The sequence below is a fragment of the Sturnira hondurensis genome, unplaced genomic scaffold (assembly GCF_014824575.4).
Source record: "Sturnira hondurensis isolate 20B ecotype Veracruz unplaced genomic scaffold, ASM1482457v3 Scaffold0014432, whole genome shotgun sequence".
NCBI lineage: Eukaryota > Metazoa > Chordata > Mammalia > Chiroptera > Phyllostomidae > Sturnira > Sturnira hondurensis.
The window spans coordinates 2,615,145-2,636,277 of NW_028087063.1; the positions used below are offsets into that span (position 1 = coordinate 2,615,145).

At 39.0% G+C, this 21,133-nt stretch overlaps 1 pseudogene; it reads right to left on the reverse strand.

Moving 5' to 3' along the window:
- Positions 1-18,252: 18,252 nt before the first annotated feature.
- LOC118999024 (uncharacterized) lies at positions 18,253-18,379 on the reverse strand (annotated as a pseudogene).
- Positions 18,380-21,133: the final 2,754 nt, after the last annotated feature.

The window sequence follows — 21,133 nt, forward strand, 5'->3', positions numbered from 1 at the left end:
ATTCTAAAAACTAAAATAATACTTAAATATAATTATAATAGTAAATAGTGCTAGTAGTAGTAATATCTTCTTATTAAATCCCCTGTTAAAAAAATTCAAAAAACTTCAGCACTTATGAAATTATTAACAGGGTAGATAGGATTGTTTCATTTAAGAGACATTAATATTTAAGTTGACCCCAACATGCATTTTTCATAACTCTTTTTTCTTAGCCACTCTTGATAACAAGGATCACAATATGTTTAGAAGTTTGCTTTTCTCGGTGCCATAACTTGGCTTGAAATTCAGTTAAATGCCTAGGTTTGTCGTAGGAGCTCACCAATAAGCAGAAGAGCCAATGCTTTTTAAAGACATTAATTAGGAAAATTATAATGAAATTAATTCACACAGCACATGTGCTTTTAGGACTTGGGCGAATTATGACAGTGAGCAAAAATTTCAAATCAAATTTGGAGACATTCCTATAGAACTATTGTTGGAATTTTCCAGGGTTACTAATACATGCTGTTCTCAAATTAATTGTGGCTTAACATGTACAGGGAACCCATCTGCCTCAGGAATACAAAACTGCGTGTCGACTAGAGGTGGGTCACATACCCACTATATTTTTGTATTAATTTCTAGAGAAAATATAAGTTGTTCAATTCTCTCACTCTATTCCCAGGGAGAATAAAACAATGCAGGTCAAGGATAAACTCAAGGATGCAGCTGAGCCTCCAAGATAAGGAGAGGGGCGGAGTTTGGGACAGGAGGAGGGAGGGAGACAAGTTCTCTAACTCATGAAGATCCATTCTCTTCCCTCCATCACCTGGGGAGTGAGATGGGGCAGAGAGGAAAGGTCTAGAAGAGACTACTCAGACTTGCCTGGTGGGTGGTCCTCCAATAAAAGGGTGCAAGAATTAAGTTCCATAAGGGAAATCTGAGGGGTTCGTGGGAAAGGCCATAGGGATAAAATAACATGAGCGCATTTGACACTCCTCCCTCACTCCCGAGCACTGTCAGGACAGGGATTCCAGGAGTGGGGTGTTCGCTTTTAAAAACAGACAATCAAGTGGGAAGGAATGAGAGAATATCCTTCTAGAATTAATTATGCAAGTTCTATGAAGAAACAGCCCTACCCAACAAATCTCTGACATTTCTGTGGCATGGGTAGGTATTCCAGGTATGTTAAGAAATTACAGAATCGTGTTTACATAGCCCTTTCCAGGCGCCGTCACACTGTAGATTTCAAATGTCCAGGGACCCTGTATTTGGTTAAGAGCCACTGAGCACGTGGCCTTGTGGAGGAGGTTCTACCAAAACGGAGTGTAACCAAGAGCAGCCTGGGCGTGGGACCCGTGCAACCGCACAAGATCTCCACCCCCCACGTGGTTCAAAGCCCTGCGCTCACTGCCCTGACCGTTTTAGCAAGTTTTGAACAAAGGGCTCTGCACTTTCATTTTGCGTCGGAGGTCAAATCATGTAGTTAGCTGGCCCGGAGTGTAACAATGTAATATCCGGGCCGCAGATCCCTCCCTTTTGGCAAATCTCTTCTGCCTGGGCACCCTCCTCCTCCTCCTGGTTGTGCTATTTTACAAAAGAGATCATTCAAAGCAGGTGCTACTCCCTCATGAACTGTGTGCTCTATTGTTGTTTAACAATAATTTTCAAATCTTGCAAAGTTCAAATCTATTTAACCCAAAATTTATTTCACACACAAAAAAAGAATGCCAGAACTGTAATCCTATGAATGTAGTTTCAGGCACAATGCTTTTTCTTTAGAAATTGTACATCTGTATTATATGTAAAGGCCTTCTTACTGAGTAATTGCTTCTGAACCAGGACCAGATACATCCACAAGTCTTATGCCCATACCCACACGCACCAATTCAAAAGTGTTTGACTTTGATCTCCATATGTAAAGTCATGCAGATCTGTGGATCCTCCAGGGCACTGCCCTGAGGACCAACTAACTCCTAATTTGTCCCTTCTTGGATGAAATGCCAGTGGCAGAGAAACCTCTAACACTGTTTCCTAAGGGATGAAGCCCAAGTGAAGGTACCAGGGCTTGCTGATAATTAAAGTAAAGCTGAACATCAGACACAGAAAGAGTAGTTTTGTAACAAAAGATATGACTGGGCCCAGGCCATAAAGCGCCGATCTCCCCCTTCTGTTTTATGTTATTTTATTTCCTTTAACTAAGATACCTTTTATTTTATTTTTATTTTTCCTTTGAATTATATTTTATTGATCATGCTATTACAGTTGTCTTGATGTTTCCCCCTTTGCCCACCTCCACCCAGTGCCTTCTACTCCCTCAGGCAATCCCCCCACCATCGTTCATGTCTCTGAGTCATGTGTATAAGTTCTTTGGCTGCTTCATGTCCGATACTGTACTTTACATGCCAATGGCTATTCTGTAACTACCTATTTACACTTCCTAATCCCCTTACCTCTTCACTTGTTCTCACACCCCTTTCATCTGGCAGCCATCAAAACGATTCGGCCTCTGTTCTTCTTGTTTTCTTAGTTTGCTTTTTAGATTTAATTGTTGATAGAAACATATTTTTGCCATTTTATTGTTCATGATTTTGACCTTCTTTTTCTTAAATAAGTCCCTTTAACATTTCATATAATAATGGTGTGGCGATGATGAACTTATTTAGTATTTTTCTTGTCTGGGAATTTTCTGTCTGCCCTTGGATTCTAGATGATAGCTTTGCTGTGTAGAGCAATCATGGCTGTAGGTCCCTGCTTTTCATGACTTTGAATATTTCTTGCCAGTCCCTTCTAGCCTGCAAAGTATCTTCTGAGAAATCATCTGACAGTCTTACAGGATCTCTCCTATAGGTAACTAACTGGTTTTCTTTTGCTGCTTTTAGGAGACTCTCTTTATCTTTGATCTTTGACATTTTAATTATGATGTATCTTGGAATGGGCCTCTCTGCATCCATATTGTTTGAGATTCTCTGTGCTTCCTAGGCTTGCCTGTCTATTTCCTTTAGCAAATTAGGAAGGTTTTCTTTCATTATTTTTTCAAGTGGATTTCTAATTTCATGCTCTTTCTCTTCTCCTTCTGGTACCCCTATAATGCGAATGTTGGACCTCTTGAAGTTATCCCAAAGGCTGTTTATACTATTGTCATTTTTCGGATTCTTTTTTTCTTCTTGTTGTTCTGATTGTTTTTTTCTTCCTTATGTTCCAAATCATTGATTTGATTCACACCTTCATCCACTCTACTGTTGTTTCCCTATAAATTGTTCTTTATTTCGATTACTGTAGCCTTCGTTTCTGACTGGATCTTTTATATGCTGCTGGGGTCCTCACTCAGTTCCTTGAACATCTTTCTAACCAGTGTTTTGAACTCCACAGTTGATAGGTTGCTTACCTCCATTTCATTTAGCTTTTTTTTCCTGGAATTTTGATCTGTTCTTTCATTTGGGCCATGTTTCTTTCTCTCCTCATTTTGGCAGCCTCCCTGTGTTTGTTTCTATGTATTAGGTAGAGTTGCTTTGACTCCCTGTCTTGGTAGCATGGCCTAATGTAGTAGGTGTCCTGTAGGGTGCAGTGGCACAGCCTCCCCTGTCATCCAAGCTGAGTACTCAAGGTGCACCCTTTGTGTGAACTGAGTATACCCTCTTCTTGTATTTGAGTCTTGATTGCTGTTGGAGAGTCAATGGGAGGCATTTACCCAGGCAAGTCAGTTGCAAAGATTGGCTGTGACCACTGACAACCAACCTCCACCCTCTGGGGAGGATCTGCTATGCAGGGACAGGACAGGGTGGTGGTGCTCCAATGTGGTCTGTAGCTATCCACTGGGTGTGCTGGCCCTGGGATTTCCCAGGTCGTTCAGGCCAAAGTCAGGCCCAAACTGTGTTTTGCCTGTGGCCATCCTGCCTGAGCTATAAAGCAATCTGAGGTGGCTGCTACTTGTGCTGGGCTTGCAGATTCCCAGGCGAAGCCAAGCTGTGAATGTGGACTGGTTGCTGCTAGAGCTGGGCCTGGGGCTCACAGAGGCTGGCTATTGCTTGTTTGATAGGGTTTAGGAAGTTGTGCTGCAGGAGCCAAGACCCACCATTCATAGGGAAAAGCAGTTTGACTGGGCCTGTAAATTGGGTAGGGCAGAGTCTCAGAGGATCTCCAGGGTGGGGTTAGCCAGGTTGATGGAATCTCAGATACGGCACCAGCTTGCTGGCTCTGTGGCTTGGTGGGGGAAGATTTAGGAAAGGGATAATGGCTCTGGCCACCAGACACTTCATCTCTCCCTGTATGTCACTGGTACCTTTCCAGCTGCTATCCAAGTGCTGGAACTCAGAGGGAGTGTCTGAGTAGTTGAGTCCACGTATGGTTCTTTAAGAGGAACTGCTTGGAGCTCCAGAAGTTTCTTCCACAGATTCAATCTCCTCTGGTTTTTATAGCCAGAGGAGATGGGGACTTACCTTCCTACACTGGAACCCTAGGCTGGGGGGGCCTGTTGTAGGGCTGGGACTCCTCGCCCCCAAGAGTCCTCCCAAACTTTTATCCACCACACATGAGTGTAAGACCAGCCCACTCTGTGTCTGCACCCCGCCTACCAGGCTGGATGGATACAGATTCTTTAATTCTGTAGTTGTCAGACTTCCACTCAACTTGATATCTGATGGGTCTGGATGATCGTTGTGTATTTTAGCTGTAATTTTGATGTGGCTGTGCAAAGAGATGAGACATGTCTGAGTATGCTGCCATCTTGACTAGAAGTCAACTAAGCTAACTTTCAAAGGGTTATGTCCACAGCAGCCTAGGGAACACACACAGCTGGGTCTGCTATGGTGAATTAGCTTTTCTAGCTGCATGAAAGGTTAAAAGATCTGTAGGCTGCCCCTTTGGAGTGAACAGAGAGCTGAATGTGAATAAATGCTGAATTAAGGCTGATGGCAAAAAAAAAAGCTGAAGGATGAAGCCTACAAAATTAGGATAGTCAGAAACTGTTCATTTGTATCACATCTTCTTTCTACAGATTTTGATTTCAATAATTGTTCAAGTAATTTCAGAAGTACAGTAAAACCCAATTAATGTTTTCAACTAAAAATGTGTATAAGCAATATGAAAGAACTCTGTTGTTTTAGCTGTCTATCATAGGTATAAAAATGACAACTATAAAGATGATTATGGAAAAACAAACTACATTAAAATCAGTTTAAAGCACCCTTAGGTGCTTTATACCTAATTCACAACTCTGTTAAGTACTTGAAAATTTTAACTTTTCTTTCTTTTTTAAATTATGTAATGGAGATTTTCCTTTGTATTGAAACACTTTCACTCAACCTTTAGTTGTTCGGCTCCTATCTGAAGTAAGAGATTGTGCTGGGCGTTGAAAGGAACAGACAGCGGAAGATGCTCTTCCCGACTTCAAGCCTGAGGACAGATTCCCAAATGAATATTTCCCAAGTAAATTAAGTAATAATAGGAGCAGCTTAAGCAGCTGCTATGAGAGTATAGACACAGTGTACGGGTTTTCAGGTTCCAACAAAAGCTGACCCCGAGACGAGGATATGTGTGCTTACGGTTTATTTGGGTTTTACGGAAAGCACCATCAGGGGAGCACAAATGAGAGGCAAGCAAGCAAGGTAACCAGTAATAAAAGGTGCATTATTGAGCAGATTCCTGCTGTGAGCAACTGGGGTCAAAGATGCTGGGGAACTCTGGGATACAGCACAAAAGATGCCTCAGTTATCCTAACTGAGGGGCGCAGGCATCTGGTTTTTATCCTCCAGCTTGCTTCACTCATTGGTTGAGAGCTAGTCATGGGTAATAAAAGCCTGCTCTGTGGCCTGGCCTAGGGAAGCCCATTTAGTTGGTGCCTATGAGAAAGATATTCCTAGGTGGAAGGGTAGAGTCCTAATGGTCGCTGTTCTGCAAGGGGGAATATGATTCCTGATGTGGCTATGAAAGAAGGCTGCTGGAAGAAGTGGTGTTTTAGCAAGATGCAGGTGATGAGGGGGGCATCACAGGCAAAGGGGTTTTTGCCCTCCCCCCCAAGACAGACTCAGCCTCTTCTCTTAGAAGAATGGCAATGCCGACAGTGGTAACTGTAGGCTTAAAGGCACAGAGATGGAGAGGGGCAGGTAGTGGTCACAAAAGACAGTCCTGGGTACAGGGAGTTTAGTTCACAAGCAAAGAGGGATAGAGGAAAATGTGGCTAAGAAGACAGACAGTAGTCAGAATGAGAAGGCCTCTTTAAATGTCTTGTCTAGCAACTTGGAAATCTCTCCTGCAGGCCATGAGGAAACAGAATATGTTTGATCACTGGAGTGACATGATTACATTTTTATTTTAGCAAGATTGCCCCAGAAACTTGTCATAATGTGGAGGATGGTGTGGAGGAGGTGGACGGGAGGCTTATCATTGCAGTCAGGGTGAGACGATGAGCAGTGGTCCAAGGAGACCGACAGTCAAAACAGAGAAGCGACTCAGGTGTGAGGCACTTTGACAGAAACTCCCAGAGAAGAAGATGGAGGGCGCCGAGGAGCGACCCCAGATGAAGCCTGATGGCCCAGGGGACTGATATCTTCAGCTGAGGTACTAAGTCATAGTGGGAAGACAAGGTTTTGCGGTGGGAATGTGAGTCTGTTGATTTCAGGGTGGACTGTTAATCTGGAAAGGTCCAGCAGGCAGTTAGAAATATGTGTCCAAAGCCTCAAGAGAGAGAGCTGGAGCCAGAGGCATACATTTAGAAATCATCCAAAGAAAGTTACCACAAAAGAGGATGAAATGAAACAACTTCAGGTTGGTCTCTCTGCAAATACTCAGAATTAGTGGTGTTTTCCTACAAATATAATTTGGAACAATCATGTCAAGATACCCACTAATTAGGATATAGAATCTTCCCTTCAAATTTATGTTTTAAATATGAGAGTAAAAGGCTTATTGAACTTTAAAATATATAAAGTTTCCTTCTCTTACTCAATATAACTTATTTCTAGGAATCAGAATATCAGAATTACAAGTACAAGCTGAGAATAAACAATCACCGTACTGTTCAGATTTTGGGGCAATGACAGCTGGAAGTACCTGACCCCCCTATCCTTGCAACAGCGACTGATTCCAGAAACACTCCAGTTGTGTCCCAGGAGGGAGCTACTAATTTTAAAGGACAAAATCAAGCAGTCACCCAATTCACATTTGTCAAGCTCTGCTAATATTCTAAACCGGCCACTGGCTTCCTTTTCCAAAGGCTACGTACCTGGTGATTTGCACCTCCAAAGTCTCTGCAGAATATTTCTTGAGCAACTTGAGGCCACCTCTTTGCTGCTCTCCTTACTTAAAGCTCAGCAGACAATTAATGAGGAAGAAATGTGTTGAAGTTTGTGGAGGTCCAGTAAATATTATTACTGCTCTCCTTACCTTTTGAGTTTTGAGTCAAAAGATATCAGGCCAATTGAAAACAAAATACATGCCTTTATTGTTGTCATGATCATCGTCATCATCATCTACACCACCATCATAATCATCACCGTAAACAAAGGCCAAGTTAGAAGATGTGGCTTAGTTGACAAACAACAGTGGACATCCGAATGCTGAACCCCTGAATTAGACAGATGTATCCATCAAGTCATATGCAAAAGTAGACAACCTCGGGCCTTGCCATGTGGCAACCTACTTGCAAAAGAAACTTCAGGCGTGGAAAACCTGACCAAAATTAATGTTCACAGCAATGTATTCTCCGAAGGAAAAGAGAGGGAAAAGAGTAGAGTCATGCATGCCTAGTTCCTTGTTTCATACTCACTGATAAGTTGTCATTTATTCTTCAGTCCCTCGAGTGCTTGGATGCGCCATAGTGTGAAAACATGAAACTGTCTGAGTTTCCTCTCTTCTTTTCCACCTCCCTCCCTTCGTCACTGCCCACAAACACATAGCCCAGGGAGTTCAGAAGAGTCCAAAACTAGACTCTAGAGTAAGAAAAGTCCTCTTAGATCATTTACTGTAACCTGTCAGTGCAGAGGTGAAGTGACTGGCCCAAAGCCACACAGTTAATTAGTGGGAGATCTTAGGCTAGTATTCCTCAAGTTTGAAGAAGAGATCTCAAAATACACACCATTACTTAAGCCCATACTTTTGTTCATCACCCAAAGGTGCCTTTGAGCAGGAACATTAGCCAGATGGTTATAACCTTTTCAAAAAGTCTCTAATCCAGAGAGGAAACTTAATGAAGCAGCGTATTTTCATATGGCCCTTATTTATCCTGATCAGAACAGTATTTCCTGAGGTCATTGGTTGTGTTCCTTCTACTCTTGAAAGACTCAGTCTTCTCTACAAAGAAATTGGCAAAAGACTTCTTATTTCTGTTCCTTTCTGGGGAATCACCTCCCAACCAGTACAGAGCCTGACAGATAAAAGGCACTCAATAAACAGGGAATGCTGCTTGCTTGAGTAAGTGAACAAATCAATGAATAATTTTTTTCTCATCTGAAAGGAGTACAAGATGCAAAAAATCAGTGCGCTTCCAGTTAAGGCAATTAAAAACTCAATAGAGAAAGGCACCAATTTACTTTCTAAAAGTTTTTGCCTGAAATGAACCCAAAAATTAACAATTATTTAAATTGATTTGAGTAGTGAGAAAAGAAAGGAAAACCAAGAGCAAAGAAAAGATAAGAGAAAGATACAACCAAAAAAATGTTGGAAGAGCCACAGTCTTTGTGAAGCACAGTCCTGACAACCCCATGGTTCCCCAGATTGACAAGCAAACAGTAGGTGCTAAACCAGCTTCACTCCTGCCCAAAATGCTCTCATTCTGAGCACCAGCTCCAGAGCTTCTGAAGGTCATATTTGTGCCAAGAACTTTAATATGGTATTCTATTTCAATCTTACAATCATTCCATGAGGTAGGCATTACAAACTCTGTCACAAACTACACAAATCATGCACTCTCACAGAAGTTCAATTGAAATAACAAGCTTATGCTGTATAAATCTATGTTGAAGCTCACTTCTTTTTCTCTGCTTTGGGTGAAAATTTTCCTCTTGCTCATTCACATGCTAATCCACTAATTTAAAAAGTATTTATTAAGCAATAGGTAGGCTAATAAATTGGTATTTTGAAAAAATAAAAAATTCAGTAATAAAATTAGGAATATAATTCTATTTGAAATAGCATGACAGGTTAAATGATATTAAGAAAAAAATTAACAAAAGAAATGCAAAACTTGTACATTGGAAATTTTAAAACTTTGCTACAGATGATCTAAATAATTGGAGAGACATTCCATGTTCATGGAAAGAAAGACTCAATATTGCTAAAATGATCATTTTCCCCAAGATAATCTAGAGATTCAATGCAATTCTTATAAAAGTTCCAGCAGGGTTGTGGGGGTTTTTTTGTAGAATCTGACAAACAGATTCAGAAATTTATGTAGAAATAAAATACATCTAGAATTGCCGAAAGAATTTTGAAAAAGAACAAATTGTAGGGCTTTCATGTCCCAATTTAAAAACTTACCATAAACCTATAGTTATCAAGACAGTGTGGTACTGGCCTAAGGACAGATATAGATCAATGGGACAGAAGTAAATCTTATATTTATGCACAAATAAGTTTGACAAAGGTCCAAGGCAATTCAACTGGGGAAAAAATTCTGCTCAACAAATGGTCCTGGGATAACTGAATATCACCGGCCCCCCTGAAAAACAGTACCATACACACTACACAAAAATTAACTCAAAATGGACCATAGATGCAAATGTAAGAGCTAAAATAATAGAACTTTTAGAAAAAATATAAAAGAAAATCTTCTAGATCTTGAGTAGGCAAGTTTCTTAGATATGTTACCAAAGCACAGTGAATACAGGGAAAAAAAGATAAAGTGGACCTCAAATGAAAATTTTAAAGATTTTTACTCTAAAGTATATCATTAAGAAAATGAAAAGAGAAACAACACACCGGGAGAAAATATTTGCAAAAATCAGAGCAGATTAAAGACTGTATCCAAGCTTTATAAAGAACTCTTTTTTTTTCTTTAAATATTTTATTTATTTATCTTTAGAGGGGAAGGGAAGGAGAGAGGAAGGAAACATCAATGTATGGTTGCTTCTCATGCATCCCCTGTAGGGAACTGGCCCCTGCCGGAAACTGGCCTGCAACCCAAGCATGTGCCCTGACTGGGAATCGAACCAAGATCGTCTGGTTGGCAGGCCAGCGCTCAATCCACTGAGCTACACCAGCCAGGGCTAAGAACTCTTAAAACTCAATAATAAAAAGATAAATAAATCAAAAGTGGGCAAAGACATTAAAAGAGAGCTGATCGAAGAAGTTATGTGAATGGCTAAATAGGCACATGAAAAGATGCTTAACATCATTTTTCTTTAGGGAAATGCAAATTAAAACCACAATGAGATATCCTTTTGTGCCCATTGGAATGACCAGAAGACGGGCAATAATTAGCCTTGGCAAGAATGTGGAGAAATAGGATCTTTCATCGATTGTCGGTGAGAATGTAAATAATTTGAGTTTCTTAAAAGTTAAACATACAATCTCATACAACCCAACAATTATACTTCTAGGTATGTATTCCTACCCAAAAGAAACAAAAATATATCCATACAAAGACTTGCACTAGAATGTTCATACCAATAAATAACAGAAACAAATCCAAATGTCCACCAACTGGTGAATGGACACACAAAATGAGGCCTATCCATGCAACGGAATATTATTCAGCAATAAAAAGGAACTATGTGATGGATGAACCTCAAAACATTGTCTGTAGTAAAATACAACAGACACAAGAGATCACATATGGTGTGATTTCATTTATATAAAATTTCAAAAAATGGGCACATTAATAGAAAAAGAAAGTAGAAAATGGTTGCCTGGGGTTGGAGGTATGCGCTGTGATTAACTGTAAATGGGCATGAGGAATCATTGGGGGATGAAAATGTTGTAAAATTGATTTATGGTGATGGTTGCATCACTTGCAGAGTTACTAAAAATCCTTGAATTGTGTACTTGAAATAGGTAAACTTTATATGTAAAATGTACCACAATAAAGTTGTTCAATAAAAAATTGTATAATTTAAAAATAAACTAGTAGACGCCAAAGCATCATTTGATTCTAGATGGTACACATTTCACTGACTCAAGCTCAGATCTCTAAGTCGTTATTGAAATGTTCCCCTTCTCATGGTCACACAGATCAGGTACAAGCAAGGCCTTCCTTGTTCTGCCTGTGATCTTTCCTGCATGAACCCACTTATTTTCCTTTCTGAAGCCATCCTACTGATGCAGATTTTCCTTACTTCCTTATTTAATTTTGTTATAATTAAAGGTGGTTTCCCTAACTGTACGTGTGCCCTGTAAGTTAAACAGCATTAACTACTAGATTAATTTTCCGATAACATTCGTTTTTTCAGGTTGCACGTTTTATCCCCAGACCTTCCACTGTTCTCACGGCAAGCAGTACACAATGCAAACAATGCCCTTCCTGTTTGGACCAGCCTCACATTTTCGATTTTATTTTTCACTCTTATAACAATCCCTTTTACTCCATCAGATTGGTTTCCTCATTGTCCCCTACATTAGTTCCCTAAGGTTGCCATAACAAATTGCTGCAAACTATGTGGCTTAAGAAAAACAGAACTCTTTTACAGTTTTGAATGCAGAATATGAGATCCAGGTGTCAGCAGGTCCATTTCCCTTCTAGAGTCCAGAGGAGAATCCTTCGTGGCTTCTTCCAGCTTCTGGTGTTGCCAGCCGTCGTTGGTGTCCCTTGGTTTATACACACATGGACCCAATTTCTACTCTCCCTTTACGTGGCCCTCCGCTCTGGGTGTTCTCCTGCTCTCTTCTCTTTGAAAGACACTGTCATTAGGCCAATCTTAATCCAGGATGATCTCGAGATTCTCAACTCAATTACTTCTGACAAGGTCCTTTATTCAATTAAGTCCACATTCGTGGGTTCTGAGTGGACGTATCTTGTGAGGTCTTGCCATTCCACCCACTATATCCCCTTGCACCCTATGCCTTTTTTAGACTTTGGCCACTTTATTACCATACCTGAATTTTCTCTTCCAGTCTCTTTGCCAGATCCTGCTCAGAATTTGAGTGTAGCTCACAAACCTTCTCCTAATCAGAACACCTTGTGCGAGTTTTTCTGAACTTTTATAGCAATCAATGTCCCCTTCATCACTGCATTGTTCATGTTCATGTTCATGTTTGTAGGTCCTGTTTACCAACCAGATCTTAATCTCTTCTGAGAAGATCTCAAACTCTAATGCTGTGGATCTCAGCTTTGTCTGCATATTGGAATCATGTGGGGATCTTTCAAAAGACATTGTTACTTTTGTCCCACCCCCAGAAGTTCTAATTTATCTGACAGTGGGGGTGTCCCAGGTATGGCTATTTTTTTTAAACTTGCTTATTTCATTCTAATATGCAGCCAAGAATGATTCACTGTTTAAAGCACGTATTCTCAGGGAGGGCTAAAATCGGTGCTTGGAGTGGAGTGGTGGAACAAAAATCTTAGATATTGAAATAGAAGTAAATAAATAGATATATAGTAGATATACCAATGGCACTAAAATTTCATGACGAGGAAGCAATTAGGGGGAAAATGTCTAAAATGACTTCTTAGAGGGGCTATAATAAAAAATATGTGTGTAACACTGCTCTAAAGTACATCAAAGTCACCTATAGAACTTGACAAACTACATGTGACTGAGCCCCCAGAGATTCTGACTCAGGAGTTTGGGCTGTGGCCGAGAACTCTGTATATTGAATAACAATGAACACTTATTGTGTACTTACAAATATAAAGTACTCTCCTGAGTGCACTCTTGCATCATTTCACTTTATAGATGAAGAAACAGAGGCACAGAGAGCAATTTTGCTCAAAGTCACTCAGCTAGTTAAGTGACAAAGGAAAGATCTGAGCCCAGGCATTTCAGGTCCTTAACTGTTCAGGTACTTAACCCCTAATCACAGGGCCTCAAGTACTGAAACTTGAGAACCGCTATACTGGAGGGTAGGAAACATATTCCATAATTCTCTTCTATTTTCTTCCACGAGGAGCAGAATGCTTCATATATAGAAGAGGCCAAAGAGCACTTATTGAGTTAATGACCATGGTACAAATTAAGAACCAAATCCAGACAGCAGCAGGGCTATGGGGCATCTAGATCAAGATCATCAGGACCACAGGGGCTTAGATTCCATTGGCTGACTGGGTTAGTTACCTGGAGAAATGGGCGAAGATGAAGAAGCTTTTGCCCTTAGTCTGAGAGGTTTAGGTAGTACTTAGGGAATCTCCAGGTTTTTATGACAAGTAACATAAAGTTATAACAACAACCATCTCAAAATATTCATTGTTCATTGTTTCAAAAGCTTCTTGATAGCTTTAAGATTCCTTTAAATCCGTTCTTAACTTTTCTGACGTTCCATGAACTCCATTGGCAATCATCTGTGACGTCACAGAATGTGTATTTAGAAAATTGTTCTGAGAAAGGGTAAAGTCTACAGACCACTTCTCAGAACAATGTTCCTAATGTGTAAAGAAGTTATAAGATTACAAAGGAACCAAATAGCACATTGGATTACACTTATCAAAATATTTTTAACTGTTTAATAGGGTAATATCTGTGCTTCGTTACTAAGACTTTTTAAAAGATCTACTCATAAGTATAAAATCAACTAATTTGACATTGTGACAAGTGTGAATATTTCAAGCTATATGTGACAACCAAAACATGTCACAGAAGTAGGTTTATGGTTGTGAGTACATGAAACACAGTTTATTCTTGTATTATTATTTATTACGTATTATTTATTTGCATTATAATTGTAGACCTCCTTTTGCCCACCCCTATAAAGCTGTGATTTCTACTGGTGACAAAGAGTAACAGGTACTGCTAACACTTAGGTGTTTTGTTGCCAAATTCATAGTAGAAAGAAATATGAATTCTCAGATAATGAAAACAGACATGTAGAGGGACCCCTCGAGGGGCCCCGTGGATCCCAGGTTAGAAGCCCTGCTAAAGGACTCTAGCAGCCTAACGTGGTCTGCCACACCCTGCCCAGTTTGGCCCATCTCAATTTGAGGAAACACCATTGACCAGTGCTATCACTGTCAAAATCTTTGGCCATGAAGGTTTTTCCAAAAGTTTAGAACACACTGTCTTGACAGAGCCCAGTGACCCTTACAATGACAAGAGCTGAGCAGTGTGCTGGGGGTTAGTTAGAAAAGTATTTCTGGAAAACACCATGGCTTTTGTATTTACTTTTCTCAGCAATCAACTGAGGAATCTGGAGAAAAAATACAGATTCTTGGACACTCTCAGCCTCTTACCACCGCCCCCCCCCCCAACACACAACTCTCTCCTCTCTCTTCCTCCCTCTTCCCCCACCATGCACACATACCTCAGTTTCTATTTCAGTGGGTTTGGGGCAGGATCAAGAAATCTGCATCTAAAATGATCCTAGGTGATTTAAGTTGTTGCTGCTCAGGCACATTTGTCTAGTCTAGCTTACCAGAAACTTCTTTTGAGAACGATTTGTTTTTCCAAACGGCAGAGAAAGAAGCAAGCAGTCAAGTCTTTCTGAACATTTCCCAACAGCTGTCAGGCCAGTACCAGGTCAGGTGGCCTGTTGAGGGCAGACACAGCCTAACTCTAAGGTTCACCGTCAGAGCAGTTTATGGTTGCCTTCAAAAATAAAATCTTTTTTTGCACATACCTGTCCAGATCTCTCAACACCATTTATTGAAGAAGCTATTTTTCCTCCATTTTATGTTCCTGCCCCCTTTGTCAAACATTTAATTGACCCGAGAGACATGGGTTTATTTCTGGGCTCTCTATTCTGTTCCATTGATCTGTATGTCTAACCTTATGCCAGTACCAGGCTGTTCTGATTACAGTGGACTTGTAATATAGTTTGATATCAGGTATTGTGATCCTTCCTACTTTGTTCTTTTTCAAGATTGCTGAGGCTACTCAGGGTCATTTTAGGTTCCATATAAATTTTTGAAATATTTGTTCTAAATCTGTGAAACTGCTGGGATTATGCCCTAAAAACCCTGAAACACCCATTCAAGAGAACCTGTGTACTCAAATGTTCATAGCAGTGTTATTTACTAGAAACAGCCTAAGTGCCCATCAGTAAATGAACAGAAAAAAACTGTACTACATTTACGCAATGGAATACTACTCAGCAAAAAGAAAGAAGGAGCTCCTACCTCTCTTTCAGAGAAAACATGGATGAAACTGGAGAGTATTGTGCTAAGTGAAGTAAGCCAGGCAGGTAAAGACAAATACCATGTGACCTCGCCTATGAGAGGAACCTAATGACCAAAACAAACAAATGAGCAAAATAGAACCAGAGGTGTGGAAACAAGGAACAGACTGACAGTGATCGGAGGGGAGAGGGGAAGACAGGGGGAAAGTTCTAGTCAAGGAACAGGTATGAATGATCCATGGACATGGACAACAGGGTGGGGATTGACTGTGGGAGCAGGGGTGGGCAGGGCAGTGGAGAGCAAAGGGAAAAATTGGGACAACTGTACAAGAACAGTAAAATTAAAAAATAAAAAAGGAATAAAAAATAAAATAGCATAATACAAAACTTAAACAAAAAAGAAATAAAATCTTATAACTAAATTTTCATCTTCTGAGAAACAGCAACATTCTCCCTCCTTTTCTTCCCCACCCTCCCTGTGTACCCCCTAGCGTGCTGCAAAGACTAAAAGAAATTCCAGGAGGGGCTTGGAATCCTAACCAAGGTGCCAAATACATACACTGATGTTTCAAGAACCCCATAACTTTGGAGCACACAGGGTAAGGATTTCTTGGACTCAGGAGGTTTGTTGTTCCAAAGTGTATAGCAAAACTCCTTTATCTTATCTGCAATCTGGAAGATAACGCCAAATTGTTTTAGGAGAACAACCATATAAACCTCTGTTATTCAAGCCTTGAGCTTTTTTTCTGAAAGAAACACAGGAAGAAACTTTGAGACTTCCTAATCCTTTTGTGTAATTTAGTCTCTCTAGTCAAGACTTATTAGAAATTTAACTGAAATCACCTAGACTCTATCTAGCACGCAGGTGCATTAATGCAGTAATTCTTGATTCAGGAATGAATGTATCTAAACAGACAGGTTGCAATTGTAGTTTTCTGTGTAATCAGAGAAGCTAAATATTTTCCTGACATATTAAACACATTTTTATATGTAACAAATACCAAATTACATTTATTAGTAATTACACTGTGATTTATTTTTCCCCTCTTGACATAGGACTATTTCTAGCTCCTAGCAATTAATTTAATTTATCAGTGTTTTAAATCTTTTTAAGCTTCCTATTTAGTAGGTGGTCAGTAAAGTGTATAGAATTTATGGACTTCTCTCCAGTGTCCCACCCACCTCTCACAAATAACATAGCACTTACTACTACTTTTGTTGGTTTCCCCATATCACCTCTCTAGTGCTTACAACAAAGAAAATATTTACTGAATAAATTCTAAGCCAAGCACTGTATTTACTACTTTACTACATTTAATCTCATTTGATCTGATCAATTAAATATTCCTCATTAAGTTCCATAAGGCCAATAAGAATCATCACAATCTCATTTTATAAACTAAAAAACATGGATGTGAAGAATGGTGAATATATTTCTAAGATTTCTGAGAATCACTGGAAAAATTAACAGTAAAACTTGAAGTTGGTTAGGCTCAAGGGTTTATAATTTTTAGTCCATGGGTCAGCAAATTACAGCTAAAAATGAAATCTGGCCCACTACCTGTTTTATTGAAACACAACTTACTCATTTACAACTCTGAAAGATGAGCTGAAATAAGAAATATTAGGAACTCCAAATCCATGTTTTCTAAACCTCAATAAGGACTAAACATGTTGAAAATACTTGACAATGTTCTTATGCTGGCAGTATTTTAATAGATAAATTGTGGTATGTTTAGCCCTGAATGGTGTGGCTCATTTGGTTCCGCAAAGCAAAGGAGCACCAGTTTGATTTATGGTAGGGACACACGTCCAGAGTTTGCAAGTTTGGTCCCAAGTCGGGGCACATAACAAGAGGCAACCAACTGGTGCTTCTCTCCCTCTCTTTGTCCCCCCTTTCCCCTCCCTCTAAAAATAAGTAAATAAAATCTTTTTTTAATTGTGGTATATTTATACTTGCCGGATCGATCAGATCTTAAACATTAAAACACATGGACATTTACTATTTATTTTTTAACTCTCCATCCTGATGTTCAAGGACCATTTGATAATAGGAAACAGAAGTACACTGGAAGCTTGTGTGAAGACCAAATCCGAGGAAAACTGCAGAATGCAAAGGTAGGACGAATGGCTGAGTCTCATGGCTGGGATGGGCTAGAAAGCCAGCAGAGTCCACTGGCCACCTAGTTCTCCAGCTCTCACTCTTTCCAAAACCACATGATCACTCACCTCAACACTTCCTGCCTGTTTATCACCTGTCCCACTGTGCAAGCCCCTAAATGGAGGCCTTGCTATCTGACCTTACACATCTAGGTTTTGTGGCCATTAACATAGTCTCTGGGTCAAATTCCTTGTTCAAGCAGCTGATGCATTGACAGGAGAAAATGTGATAAAACGTTCTCTCTCTTCCCATGTTATGGGGGATCAAATTCTCCAAGAAAACAGAATGGAGGAGAAAAAATGATTGTCATCACTTTATATGCCTTGTTAAAGTGACTCTCAGTACGAGGGAGGTGGGTGTCCATCCATCCTTCACGTTGCACTACAACACTGTAACAAGCCGCTGTAGGAGGATATCACGTCCTTTAGTTTTGCTTATCTGGATAGAAGGTAGAAAACCATTCTCTAATGTGATTTATAATGATGTACTATGTTAAGGAGAAAAAGGGTCGCAGAAGTATTATATTTCAAACATATGATAACTGCTGTTCCTTAAAGTATTAAACTTGGTATAGATATGGTGGGGCAAAACTAGACTTAAAGTTGTTTGTATGGAAATAATACAATAATTAACAAATAATAATACAGGAATAATCTGTTTTGTGTACTCACAACTGTAAACCTACTTTTGCCCCACCCTGTATTCTTAAGTAACTGAAAATTAAATGGAGTCATTGAGATAATGATTTGCATTACTTCGATGTGCTGTGAATGTCACTTTTGTTTTAGCTCCTTAATCTGACCTACATATTTGCTTACCTTCTGTGTATTTCTTGTAATATTTATGCTTAGCAAAATTTTCTATGCCCATCGGCAGCAGAATGTCTGGTCTATTGGTACATGTTTTTTTTTCTTATTGCCCTCTTGTGTCTTTAAGAGTCAGCCATATACTCAGGACGGCCTAAACTGAGAGGGAGATCGCTGTGTGTCCTACCAGACTCCCCTGTTACAACTGAGCACCGGGGAGCAGAGGCCAGGACAATACTGGTAGATCTTAATGGTATTACTATTTTGTCCCAGTATACTTTTTTAGAAATTTTTCAACACATTCTTGGGATTACATTTATAATGTAGTAATAAGCCATTTGCAAACTCCCATCCGAGGTCATAATGTTGACCTGAAAAATTAACAGTATATGATTGCTGTTCATCCAGCAGCTGGTACAACTTCTAGTTATTTTACAATTGATTTGGTGGGTACAGTTTCTTTTGTACATGAAAATGATAATCCTTTCCCAACTGAACTTATACTTGGATTGTTCTTTGTGTGAAAAAAAAATCATACTTATAAATTAGTTGATCCAGATTGGAAGTGTTTACCCAGACCAAAGTACAGTGTCTTCCTCTATAAAATCCTAGTTTATTCCATGAATGAGAGTGTGATTTTGGATTATGAATTATAATGTATCTTTGCATCACATACCATTTGCTGAGTGCCTACAATAATCAAATCATTGTGTTAGAAGTTTGGAGTACAACAATGAGTAAGATAATCACCGTCCTCAAAGATCTTCTGTTCATGAGGGAGCAGTCACTAAACCTTCTAAACCTTATTTTGACATGTGTATAACAGTAGAAGGATGAACAAATCCCATGAGAGAACAGAAAAAAAACTATTAATTATTCTAGGAGTGAGACATGGAAAACGGCATATGACGTGACCTTTGAGTTTGGCCTTGAAGGAAGAAAGAAAAATTCATACAGAAGAGAACATGAGAAAACATTTTTAAAATGAGGCAAAATAATTAAATTAGGAAAAGAATTTTGTCTAGAATGGCTGCAATATATTGGGGAAAGAGATTAGCAATAAAGCAGGATAAGCAAGATGGGACCATGGTATAACTGCAAAGCATTCAAAGGCATCATAAAGACAATGGAGCCCTGGCTGGTGTAGCTCAGTGGATTGAGCGCGGGCCTGCGAACCACACGGTCGCGGTTTGATTCCCACTCAGGGCACATGCCTGGGTGGCAGGCTGGTTCCCAGCAGGGGACTCATGGGAGGCAACAAGACATTGATATTTCTCTCCTTCTCTCCTTCCCTTCCCCTCTAAAGATAAATAAATAAAATCTTTTTAAAAAGACAATGGAAAACCCTTGAAAGCTTTAAAAAAATTATTTTAAAATTTTATTTTTAAAATTTATTTTTTAAAGTTTTTAAAATCTGTTTTAGAAAAATAACACATGTGGCAAGGTGAAGTTTTAATTACATTGCAGTGATACCATGAATATACATCAAGTATCAATCTAATTTCCTTCATTATGCAATAATGGTATTTACCCATTTATTCACTTAACAATCACATGCCAAAAATCCTATTTTGAGTTATCATGACCAAGTATATATTACTACCATTGACTAACTAACAGTTAATTTCTTTCAACATCAAGAAACCCCAACATTCTTAGATTTCCTTTCTATTAAATCTACAGATGTAACTTTCAGTAGTAGTCAAGCCTCATTTACATTATTTGCTTCTTAACATTTGAAATTATGCAGTATGAAGGTATATATTATTATTCAAAGTATTTTAAAACTTTCAGAAAAAGAACATAAATTACTGATATCAAGAATGAAAGAGAAAACATCACTACAGATCTCACAGATTTTAGAAGACATAAGGAAAAATGATCATTTTCATTGCAATAATTTTAACAACTTAAATGAAATCAACATTCTTTGACAGGTACAAATGATCAAAACTAACAAAAGAAGAAAGAGAAAATCTGAATCATCCTATGTTTATTAAATAACTAGAATTCTATAAATTAAACATATTCTCTTAAAGAAAAATCCAGGTCCAGATGGCTTCACTGATGAATTCTACTGAGCATTTAAAAAATAACAACAAAACTAACCAGCTCTTGAAGAAAATAAAGGTGGAAGAGAGGATATTTCCCAATTCATGGGATGAGCATAGCATTGCTATCATACCAAAGCAGACAGAAACATTACAAGAAAACTACAAACCAAAATCCCCACAAGACTCCACAAAACATTAGAAAGTTGCATCCACTCATAAACAAAAAGGATATTACATAATAACAAAGTAGGGTTTATCCTAGAAGTGTGAGCTTGGTTTAATATTCAAATTATTTGAGAAATTTAAAAAGTGAGATTTAGAACTAAAATGAATTTCAGTGAGCATACATGGAGTAAATGACTGATAGAGAGATGCTAATCATCAAAACAGCCATGTTAGTTTCTGTAGCTCACTGGACTTGGGCCCAGGCAGATGTGGAGAGGGTTGTGCCACCTGGGCCGCCAACAGTCTGTGTGTGACACCCCCCAGGCCACAATGAGTGGTGTAGGTGTGGGTCCCATCAGGGTGAGGGCTAAACTTCTGGTTGTCAGTTAAGCAAAAAAAAAAAAAATTTCTCTTACTCTGGAATCCAAGTCATACATATGTAATCTCTAGAACTTTTGCAGCCATTTTGTTATAAAAAGTGAAACGGACATAACTAAGGTAGGTGAGATAATCGTAAAAAGAAACTAGAGTGATGAAGCCCAGATCAAGCCATTCACAAAGCCCTTTATACATCTGAATTTTTCCATAGGAGTAAAGTATTCCAATCTGTTTGTTGGGTTATTTTTATTAACTAACTAATAAATAAACATAGAAGAAAAATCTGAAAATACAGATAAGCCCACTCTATTTCCATTACTTTTGTACTTACTGTAGAAATTTGACCATAATATTTAACTTATAAAATCTAAAATTAATCAACATCTTTGTCA